This window comes from Lethenteron reissneri, chromosome 20, assembly GCF_015708825.2.
Source record: "Lethenteron reissneri isolate LAM-NWPU_2019-01 chromosome 20, ASM1570882v1, whole genome shotgun sequence".
NCBI lineage: Eukaryota > Metazoa > Chordata > Hyperoartia > Petromyzontiformes > Petromyzontidae > Lethenteron > Lethenteron reissneri.
In genome coordinates this window covers 18,297,085-18,309,862 of record NC_083798.1, presented here as the reverse complement: position 1 = coordinate 18,309,862, position 12,778 = coordinate 18,297,085, and the positions used below count along the sequence as shown (strand labels likewise).

Here is a 12,778-nt window from a genome sequence, read left to right as displayed (position 1 = left end):
ACTTGACGAGACTGCCATCCCATATGATCCTACGATGCCACAACCCATATTGCTCCTGCACAAAACCTAATATCCACAGTGGTCTTTCCTTTGCTCATATTCACTATTTTGGCTGCCACACCATCACAAGACTTTCCCTGTAGCCAACTTCCCTTGTAGCCATGTATTATTTCCAAACCTATTTCCATTAACAGTCAAAATGTCTATAATTGTGTATTTGTTCCGTGAGTACTGCTTTCTGTCGGTTGGAGTAATGCCAAGCATTCTTCTCTCCATACTTTTTTGTGCAAAATTCAGCTTTTGTTATATATCTTTGAGTGTTCACATTTGATTAAATGTGTGTAATAATAATTTTGGTGCACCAGTCTATGGGCCTTCTGGACCAATGTTTTCAAACGCATGTTTACTTTCATTATACATTTGGAAGTATCCATGTTCAACTTATGATCAGGAATAAATTCATCCCATTATCCCCGCAGTCAATATAATTACAACTCCGTGGGAAGCTATCAGTGATTGTCCCATGGATAGACTGGCCTCCTATATAAGAATGTGTAATTTCCACCACAAGCGGCCACCAACAGAGATGAGTTGAGCCACATTCTTTGTTGAGTTGGAAGAAATATAAACTTGTGGATTATCATTTTCTAGATTTGTCTTATTGTTGGTTTTCTAGTCTTTTGACAATACATGGTGGTAAACACATCTCTTTAACATGCTCTGGGGGACAAGACAACCAAAGTGAGTCGTCTTCTTTGAAAAAAAACTAGCATGGTGGGTATGTAATAATTATCAGCGCCCTGGGTTATTGACGGCTTTTAAACACTTGTGTCTCTAGCAAACAAAGTTATTACACTGTTCGTTTGTGCCTCATAAGGTCATAATAACATAACTCTTCAAGATTAGCCTTCACACATTTTGGAGCTTGTTTTTACTACATTCATTGAAATTGTCTGGGCTAAATTGAACAACATATCAATAAATGTTGTCCAACCTTCATGATTAGTTTGTGCTGATGACAGTCTTTTACATATTTGTGTTGGCTGATTTGAAATTGTCTCATTTTATCCAAGAAAACATCAACTGAGCCATTATACTCTTTCATGAGAGCCAATATTTGAATATTTAGTCAATTCCTTTATTGAGGTGTTGTATTGCATGTGGGAAGAAATGGAATGGCTGGAGTAAAATCTATGCATATTCATATAGATGTCACCAGACAATGTTATTGCTATCTATGGACCATCTGGTATCTTTTCAGTTGAGTGTCTAAAGCAAGTAATGACCCACAAACTCTTCTTCTTCTTCTAAAATGACGAATTATTTATGTGAGTCACCCTAGACAGGAAAGCCTGGAAATTATTTATTTTAATTTTATAGTAACGTTATATAATCCATTCTGTTTGGTTTCTAGGTTCAATCTGCTTTATTTAAAAAGTAACAAAGTTTAGGCTTGTAGGACATAACATCTAAGTTTCACATTTTTAAGGTGTATTTACTCCAGTCTGAGTGCAGAAATCGCTGTCTTAAAACGCATTCAAAAAGTTATATTGAAAATCTGACCACAGCTTTGAAATCAAGTCTTGCCAATTCAGAATATTGGCCTGATATAATTACAGAATACAGTCAGTTACTGAGCTATAAGGTTCCAAGCAGTGTTTACTGAAATTACCTTGCGGCTAAGTACAGATTGCTGTGGAAACTCTTGGAAAAACACCAGCCTCATCGGAAATTGCACAGCCCACCAATAATGTGTCTTAGTTGTGGCTTCGTCCTTGAGACACTGTTTATATAATGAGATGTGTACCTCTCGTCTAGCCACCCAAGCACAATTGAGAACTTGATGTTAGTGTATGGAAATGTGGTAACGTTAATGAATTTGCTCTGTCCATCGGTCTGTAACACGGGCCAGCACTAACTCTAGTAAAGATATTCCAATATTAATTCATTTTAGGATCAATTGCTTTTATATTAGAGAATTACCCTATGGAAAAAAGTCATCTGGTTTCAAAACAAAGATGTCCATTCTATTGAAACATAATTGTGTTTAGAAAATGAAAAAATTACAACCCCTTCACACACTAAATTTGAAACGACAGAAGCAACATTAGAAAATTATCCAAGGCAGTTCCTACGCACAGCTATGAACTGCCAAGTACAGGCGTCCTTCGCATTATGCGCTGTTTGAAGCCTCTTGTCCAATAGACATGCATGTTATAAGAGGAGGTGCAGGACCGAATCATATTTAAGTATCATTTAATTATGTTATCCCTGGATTTACAAAATATGTATAAATGTACTACTTAATAACAATATTATTCACAGATACGATTCGCAGATAACCAAAATCGCAGATAGCAAGTTCGTGAATAACAAGGGAATACTGTATCGGCAAAGGGAACCAGATACCTTCACAGAAAAAAAAAATTTGGATGTGACACTGGGAATGGTTCCCTGCCATGTTTTATTGCTCTACTGAAGTTACAAGTGTCAATAACTGACACTACCATCACAACTGGCGAACTACATGAATAAAATTCCATAGAACCACTTGAATTGTCAATGGATAGCACATGTGGGATTAATATTACATACTGAGCACCTGGTTGAGAACTTGAAAACCAAACATTTATTGTCAATAAAGGTACTATCTGGTCAAAATTACCATTAATTATCCATTAAATCTTAAAGAAATGTTTTATATTTGTCACCATGAAATTTGCCAGAAAGTACACGTTGCCAATTAAGAACCCAGATTACCAAAAATGAAGCTGATATTTTGTAAAAAAATAACCAATATTTGTCAGGGAGACAACTGTAATTATTTATTGGAAGCACTATTCTGAGCAACAAGGTATCAAATGTACAAAAAAGCAAAAAAAATAAGTAAAATTACAAGAAAGTCACCATAACATTTTTACGACGATTGACAGCTGTGTTTCGCTTTACGATTAACGCCGTACATTCTGTTAGTCCCATATTTCTGCTCATTGAATGAATCATTACAATGAATAGCAGAAAACTTAATATATAAAGGACTGCAGAGCTTCAGATGGGAACTTTGGCACCAGTTTACTGCCTGGCTGCCTTTCTGATTCCTTGTGCCTCTTGAGTTGTTCAATGTCTTCCAGACAGAGTACAAACTATGTGGCACGTTAAAAGTAGAAAACAGTACACCATTGCACTATAATTACGATTACAGATGATCAAAACTGACGTTCGCAAACGAACACCACTTTCTACTAAACTGGTTCCCTTATGAAACTAAAACGGCATCTGCCTGACATATAAATGTGTATATATACTGCACTGTACTGTATACATAGACAGCAGGCGCATACACAAATAATAGTGAGCCACAACTCAGTTGCAACAAACTAGGTCACGTTTCATCGGTGTTGCCGTGTTGGTGTTAAGGGAGGAGCGCCCCTTTAGTCTGCCTATTTTTATAGTAACTTCCTGATATTCTCAATATTCACCAGCTCTGCTGTCGTGTTTTGTTCAGTCTTCTGATTTAATGTTAGTCTCGTATTGGGGAAAGTGTGTAGTCCAACATTCTAGCAGTGTTTAGTCTGGTTTGTTAGGCTGTTAAAACGCAGACTCGTTCCTGTTTAGGGAGGGACATTCCACTCAAGCAAATTTAATCTTCGTAAACTGTTGGTGTCACAAGCATTAAAATATTCTTAGGTTTTTTCGGTAAAGTCACGTAGGTAAAAAACATTAAAAAGTAAAATAAAATAAAAATCACGACGTTTCGGAGGCAACACAAGCTTCCGTCTTCAGGTGGTACCGTCACAGCCACGAAAGCTGTATCAAGTAAATGAGAGATTGCAGGAGCTACCACTCCGTTTATATAATGGTTGGAGAAGGTGGTGGGGCAAGGGCCGCATACGTTTTATTAATATGGTAAGGTGAGGCTTAAGACTAATAATAGACTGCATAACAAAGGCTGAGCCTTTGTTTATGGAGAGGTACGGTTTGTGACTCAACCTGTGACAGGGAGACAACCACTAAACATGGTAAAACTGTAATAGTTGTCTGTCAAATAAGATTGGCAAATGAGTGTAGTTAAATCTTTTTTGCATGGTTAATCACATCTTTCCAATGATTACTCATGTTTGTAACCGTCATCACGGTTACAAACTGAGTCATTATGTGCAACCCGGTTATTGGGCGTAGTACCAGCCCTAGCGGGGCTTGGGTGAGCGCTGGTTAGCGCAGAAGTACCACGTACAGTGTGCAGTGCGGGCTCCCGGTGAGGGAGCAAGAGAGAGTGTCAGCCAGCCAGGGTTACGTTGGGGCATGATATGCTGGTTGACCTGCCGACACGTGACTGGATGATATTGGAGGGGGCCACTGGTGGACAGGGGCTGCTGGGCGGTCACGTGGTATAGAGGAGCTCTCGGGAGCCTTCGGGAAAGAGCTCGAGAGATCTAGAAGGTGGGCGGGGCGAGGGGCGGAGCCAGCCCCAGCCCAGGCCGATATAACAGGGGCCCCAGAAGGGGCTCAAGGTTCTTCGGATTGTTGGTGAAGAAGATCAACGTCGGGTTGAAGAAGCCTCTAGCCACGCGGTCCGGGACCCAGCTCGTGGTCCGGACTGGGATAGCGGGACCGTGTCTAGTTCTGCCGTAGCGTGGTTAGATGGGCGTTCAACACCCGAGTGTAGGTTACGCTATGTTGTGTTGAGTTGATGTAATAAATAGTATTGCTCTGAAGATGTCTGCGACTCAGTTGGACTCACTACATATGTATATATTATGTTTTTAAGAGAAGTTTTGAAAGATATTCTCCCCCCGGGCAATGCCGGGTACTTCCCGCTAGTTAACTATAAAGGTCTGCATAAAATTCCTCCAAATGTCATGAATCTATTTACAATTTGGTAACTCATTAGCCTGCTTGTGTATGAGTTTTTGTTCCGTCATGTTCCAAAGTGTGACAGGTTCGTAAATCAATGCCCTGCCACTTGTAAAAAAAAGCATTTCCTCAATTTCGTCATCAAATTGTCTGCATCAATATTTAAAGCACCGACATAAGGGGCATTCATAAACAGGGGTACTGAAGATGTTTTACATGTAAAATATTGAAATGCACATCAACACAAACAAACAGTTCCAAGGTGACATGTGCCGTAATCACCCTCCACATTTGACAACCTAGTTTTTCTTCACCTTTATAACGGAATTTTGTCGCATGATTCATTCTGCTGCGCTGGTATTTTAAAAATTTGCTTTGTTCACTATGATGCTTTGGAGCTTCTGTTTTTCTTAAATTGAGCATGATGATGCATCATTGATATATTTGAGTTATTTGAGATATGTTATCATCTGTCCAGTGCTAGGCTGAGAGAAGAGTTGACTATAAAACAAACGACAAATCTCCCCGTTAATAACCAATTGAATATATTAACGTGCTATTTCCAAAATCTATGTTAATGCTGCTTTATCAGCAACTAAAAATACAAGACAGTTGATGGGTGTTTAACATTTTTTTTAGCAAGCTCTAGACAACTTATGTGGTACTTACTTATAAAAACAGACGATGTCTGTTCACAGCCATTGGGTTCATGTCACGTAACTATAGTTTACACAAGTGTCTGAAGTGACAGCAGCACTCATCCAGACAAAAACAGATGCTGTTGGGAAATTGGCTCAACATGGTTTTAGTTTGTTAAAGGGAAAAGAGAGAGAGAGAGGGTTGTTTTCAGAAGCACTTGGGAACCGGGCAGTCTGCTGGAAAATGTGAAATGCTGCCGATCACGAGCAGCATGCCTTTAAAAATGTCACGACCACCGTTACAAAACAATACCAAGCAAATATAAACTGACCCTTTAAAATTAAACAAAAACAAAATAGGCATTGGGACATGGAGTACATTACGTAGCTTCTACTGCAGTGTTTTTTCTTGAAGATGCTATGTAAATTAATGCATGGGCTTTGTTGATCTATATCTGTACATCCTGCCGAAAAGTCCACAACACCAAATTTTGGTCATTATTTCCATTATTTGTGATGGAGACACCATCACTGCACATATAAGAACCTACACATGTTCCATCGTCCAAGCTCATGATAACCAAGGCCTAACTAAAATATATAGTTACAAGCTATAAAAAGTATTTACAAAAATGGAAAACCACTGTAAGATTCCATAAAGTAAATACCATCATACATGTTGCAAAGGATATTAGACATGGTGACTTGCTTTCACAAAAGTTATTCACAGCGAAATTAGAAGATATTTTTACAAAAATATATATATTTCTTGAGAAACAAATGCATGCATGTTAATAGAGAACAGATTAACGATATCAGATTTACTGATGACAGTCATTATAACATCCAATTGGAATAAACTGCAGGAAATATTAGAATAACTTAATGTAGAAGGCTGCAAAGTTGGCCAAAACAAAAGTCAGGTAGGACAAGTTCACTGAGTAGTCAAAGGTATTTGTGAGAGGAACACAACTAGAAAACATCGCAGAATGTGCTTACCTGGAACAGCCATTGACGGAAGGCTGACAAAAATATGGAATAATGAAGTGGACAAGAGCAGGTTGGAGTGCTTTTGGAATCATAAACGTGACAATAAAAAATAACGATAGAACGTTTATAATTGTAATCAGTGTGTACCACCTGGTATAACATTCGGTTCAGAAAAAACGTGGTCATAACTTGAAAAAGAAGCATGGAGAGATGCATGCTTGGAAATACATTGAGAGGGAAAATGGAGCGCATGAATTAGGGTACATGCGCAGGTTAATAACATTACCCAGTCAATCAAGAAAAGTAAGTGGGCTTTGGCAGCAGGATACGCCACTGGAAGGGAAGATGGCCAATGATCACGAATAATATACAAAGTGGCAGCCAAGGAATGAAACATGTTCAAGGGAATATCAATCTAGGAAATGAACTGGTTAAATCGGGTTGTGTGCATGTGCTAGGTGGATTAACCACATTACAGAATCGTGAGAGGTGGCAGCGGCTTGGGGAGGCCTTCATCAAAGCTCCTATGAAATGTTTTACGTGTTATATATTTTTGCGAGGCACTGCAGGGCATGCCTGTGACCCAGCGTGTTGGAGGCATAATTAGTGCTTCGTGCGGTAATCTTCATGTAAGTAAGCAATCAATCTTCAGGGGCATCAAGGTTCGTGGAGATGGCACTAAAGTGGGTAGGATGTTGACCGATCTGTACGAAGTTTTGAGTATACAGCGGTACCTCGGTATACGTCGTTAATTCGTTCCAGAAGGTAGGAAAATGACGGACACCAAACGAATTTTCCCCATAAGAAATGAAGGGAAAGGAAATAATCCGTTCCAGAGTATAAGAAATTATATTTTATATGGCATATTATACATTAATGGGGTTGTATAAAATAATTTAGACACTACTTATAACTAAAATGTATACATACATTAAAATAAATGCATAAATTAATTAATTAAAATTGCAATCAAAATCAAACTTAACATCACTTTACCTTGCTGAGAGGAGTTGATAGCCTACGAGGATGGTGGTGAGGAAGGGGAGAAGTCGTGAACGGGGTCTACGCGGTGACTCATCCCGACCCATACAAGTTCTCGCAAGCGAGTCGTATCCCAAGCAAGACGTCGTATCCAAAGACATGTTTTTCTCGTCAAAACACGACGTTTACCAAATTCGACGTATTCCAACGCGGTCGTATACCGAGGTATGACTGTAATTTACGAAAAAATGTATAGCCTTCCTCTCACACAAAATATACTCTGTTGACCAAGTATTTCCAAGTAAGTCAATTTTGAAAAAAAAATGTTTCACTGGGTGAGACTTTATTCAATAATGACCATTAATAAACGGTCATTATTGTTGTAGTTTTGTGAAATATCATTGTATAAATAGCAGGTCTATGCTTACCTGACACCGACCATAACCTTTGGACACCCTTCCTCGAAAATAAAGGGCACAAATGTGTGCCTGTTTATTTTGTATTTAGTTTTTATGGCTATCAGGCTCAGCTTAAAAGCACGGGTCTATTATAAGCTAGTGAGTTTAATACACAGCTGTGTAATATAAATTGAATCATTGCAGCATGCAGATATATATTGGATATACCTGCAGTGAGTGAAAATAGGATGTTCATTGGCCTCATCATCCCCAATATGTATGAGGGTTGCCATAAAGCAAGCTCAAATACAAACTTTAAATTTGTAGCTATGTATATGTGTTCCATGCAAATATGTTTACAAATGTTCAATTCTCTTTGTTTGACTTTGGCCAACTTTGTATCACATTTCTTCTGTATTGCAACATAAGTATGTTAACAAAATAGTATCGTCAATATGTTGTTGTATATTTTAGACCCGTAGTATATGTTCACATTTACACAAATGATAGCAAGGATAAGATGCAAACGAAAGACAGGGAAGGAAGTGACTTGTAGGAATGGACAGACGTTTTTCGTATCTTAGGACTGATGCACCATCAAACAAGCTGGAGATGCATTGCAAACAACCTTTAGTTTTAAATCTCGATTGAAAACTCATTTATTTTATTTGTGTTTAGTTTGTTATCCTTTCCACGCACCTCCGATTATCACGGTTGGATACGTATGTTGCAAAAGAAGTTTATCATATATACATACAACTTCTAGATCGAAGAAGGAACGTAAGAGGTTCAGATATATAAGTTTAGCAAGTGCACAGTGACGATCTAGACAACCATACATACCTCTGCCCACAGAGTTCAATGAACCTTGCGGGAGATCCGTATGAAGAACTGAAGTCAACTCAAGCCAAATCTGGATTGAAAAACACTGGGTTATACGAATCTCAAAACTTTTGGAGCATTATAATATTGAATAAAATGTGATGTGTTTAACGTATTCCTAAGGTATGCTACAAAATATTCTTTAATGTGGCTCCAATCAATAACATAATTTAAGAACGCTTATGAAATGTTACCACCAACTTCACAAGAAATTGTGTTTATGACTGCAGAAGCTAGCAGGATATTGCGAAACATAACTACTCTAGCTTTACCTATTATAAAATACTGTTAAATGTCAAGCTTGAAAGACAAACATTACAGTGAACTGCATTATATTTCACATCTCTCCATTTCATTGCGATATAATTATTGAATGCGTTGGCACAGTACCTGTACATTGGTTACTTTTATCTTTTGGATTTGTAAATTAGATTCAAGTTTAATCTTCAACTTTAATAGTTGATTTTTTATGCTTTGGAACAATGATAACAATAATACACATCACAATACAGTCATTTGTTAATATACTGTTGAAATAAAGCCTCTCCACACCATAATGGTCACGGGGCTTATTTGGCCATACGCTGGCCAATGTAGGTTGATGAAGGGGAGTGGAGGACCCAAAACCAGATGTCACCCTTCACCGATATTAGCTTTGGCCGGGAATTGTCTTCCATTACACTATTATATTTCTGTCATTGTATTGTTTACCTCATAATACCGTGTTTCATACAAGTTGAAAGGATACTATTTTCGGTGCATTCAGTAACTCTGTAGTGCCAATGTATAATTGTGACACATTCGTCAACGATATGTGTTTTTTGTGGAATTAAGATTAACTTTAGGTTGACACTGCATTAGGTGAGTCAATGAAGGATTCCTCCGACTCTGACACCTGTATATTTGGAGTGTTGATTTTTTTTCTCCAAGTCCTCCGGTTAATCTCTCCACATTTAGAATTATGCGTTTACATTATGTTGCTGCTTTAAATTGTCTAAATAATAAGCCATTTCCCCGAGCTATCATTTGTGGCTAGGTCACTTCTGAAAAAGAAGCTAATAGCTCAGTGGGCTTTTAACTGATAAAATAAGAAATACATGGTTTTATTTTAGCGATTCGCTTACCTTTCCTAAACTTTGCACTTCTGTCGTGTTTCGATTTAAAGCTTTCGTGACTGCAGGGATTCATCTTCTTGGTTCTTTCGGTAAAGTCCGTCGAGGCGACAGACTCTGTCGCCTCGACGGACCTGGTTTTTCACCTGAGGACGGCTGCTTGCGTTGTGGCCGAAACGTCGTGAGAATTGTTTTATTATGTTTTATTTTTATTATTTTATTGCTTCCCTTCTACGTGACTTTACCGAAAGAACCAAGAAGATTCTGTCGTGTTTTTGTACTGTTGTAACATTCTGACCCGCGCCGACTGGATATCTGTGAAAAAAAGCTTTATAGCTCATCGGATTCTTCCCTTATGATTCTGATTCTAAATAAAGATTCTGATTGTGAAGTAACGAACATGATGACACGAAGGCTTATCGCCACAAGTGGGAGACGATTGCCACCTGCTGGTCGTCCATTGACTCTGCCTCACTTTAACTGAACCTTCCAAATTATTGTTACAGAGGCATGCATATAAGTGCCTCTATGCCACCAAAGCAGACTGCTGTGGAAAACTTTGAACTAATTCGATGCATAATAATGACGACTCCTAAAGTGCCATAACATAAGTATCAATTACAAGTTTATTGAATTATTGACATGTTCAACAATTAAACTATGTGTAGTGAGTCCAACTGAGTCGCAGATGTTGTCTTGGGAGCAACACTATTTATTACATCAACTCAACACAACATAACGTAACCTACACTCGGGTGTTGAACGCCCATCTAACCACGCTACGGCAAAACTAGACACGGTTTGCTATCCCGGTCCGGATCACGAGCTGGGTCCCGGACCGCGTGGCTAGAGGCTTCTCGAACCCCCACGTGGATCTTCTTGACCAACAACCCGAAGAACTCTGAGCCCCTCACGGGGCTCCCGTTATATATCGGCCCGGGCTGGAGCTGGCTCCGCCCCTCGCCCCGCCCACCTTCTAGATCTCTCGAGCTCCTTTCCGAAGGCTCCCGAGAGCTCCTCTATACCACGTGACCACCCAGCGGCCCCCGTCCACCGGTGGCCCCCTCCAATATCATCCGTTCACGTGTCAGCAGGTCAACCAGCGTATTATTTCCTAACGTAGCCCTGGCTGGCTGACGCTCTCTCTCGCTTATCCTCATCGGGAGCCCGCACCGCACACTGTACGTGGTGCCTCTGGGCTCACCAGCGCTCACCCAAGCCCCGCTAGGGCTGGTGGTACTACGCCCAGTAACCGGCTGGACATAATGACAACTTTATCCGCCGTGGCCTCGCAAGCCCGGCACCACACAGTGATTTTCACAGTCACTACATATGTAATTGTTTTGCATGTATATGCAACCACATCTCAAGACGCTTTAAGCAACAGTGGTATATGCATCCTGGTGAACAGAGGCGTATTTATCTAAAATAGTATATCCACCAGTCATGGGCAGAGGAAGATCTTGGAACCATGACTTGAGCAGGAATAGGGAGTCGACGGCATGTGGGGAAAAAGTTTCAGATAATGGGGTGCAGAAAAGGAAAAAGAGTAACCTGCCAATGAGATGAGATTAACTGAGGGCTTTGTTAGGTGTTGGTTGCTGGAGCAGGGAGTGCGTGGAGACGTGAGTTGAGAAGGGACAGGTAGACTGGAGTGTCCATGAAGGACCAACTTTCGAATTCAAATTGATGTATTTAAATCATGTTTCACATTGTATTTGAATGGGCCCATTCGTGTTTGTGGAGGTCTGTTGCCGATAAGATCAGGCAGCCCTGCGGTAATTTTTTAACATGCCGAAATATTATCATGAGACTAAAAGTTTAAACCAATCTAGATTGTTCCTGTTTAAACACATTTCTGGAAAACAGTTTGGAAGGTGCACATGCTGATGGGTCTGAATGTTTATTTGGACACAGAAATGTGGAATGTTGGGTGCTTATATATTTAAATGTATTTGTGATTACTTGTGAACGCTGAGAAACTGCAAGACAATTAATATCACTTATTAACAATTGTTCGGTTGCAAATAATAAATGATAAAACAATATAATAGCATACATTTAGTTAGTGGAGAAAATGGACCAATGTGAAATTATAAAATTCTACAACAGGTGTTCCTTCCAATAAGCATTTAACTTATTTTGATTTCAATAAGTATTGTTGTTTATGTTCAAAGAAACAAAACACATTTCAAATTCGAATAACAACTTTTATTGAAGCAAAACTATCATTTCAAAAACATTGCACTGTTCACTTAGTGGTCAAGCAGTATTTCTAAAACCAAATAAAAAAAACATGACATTAGTTATGCTGAGATGGATATTACCGATATTGTACTTTCCCGTACTGAAGCAATACTTAAAAAAAGTGAATAAAGTTACCACTCGGAATTATTTCGACCATTTTATCGACGAACATGATTTCACTTGAAAAACGTGGTTACTGTGGGCAGTCGGCAGAAGAAACAATGTGATACATTTACCATAGACGTATAAAACATGATTGTGTAAAGACAGTATGGTTCCCCAGAACCATGGTTACTAATGGGCGTGCCCATGATGATTGATGAGACAAGCGTTGACAGGGTCACGTGAGGGGGAGCACGGGATCCAATGGCGGGGAAGTGTAATAAGGGCGGAGATTGACAGAGCCAGGTGAGGCGAGGAGAATTCGAGAAAAGGGGCGTGGCCAGATCGGGCGAGGTATATAAGCGGGCGCGAACCGGACCTGGCGGCTGTTGGCGTGGGGAGTCGCCGGGTCGTCTCAATTGTCTTCGAGATGTCTTGAGACGAGAAGCTATGTTGTCTAATAGAGTCGTCTAACTACCCAAGTGTATAGAGTCACTCGTGGTTACTCGTTGAGTTGTCAGTGGACTTTATTCATAATAAGGCTTCAAATCAAGTTTTATTCATAATAAATATA

General features: G+C 39.4%; 1 protein-coding gene across 2 annotated transcripts in view; it reads right to left on the bottom strand.

Moving 5' to 3' along the window:
* The window catches only part of LOC133344908 (uncharacterized), an 842,858-nt gene that overhangs the window by 33,742 nt on the left and 796,338 nt on the right, over nucleotides 1-12,778 (bottom strand). The window lies entirely within an intron of this gene.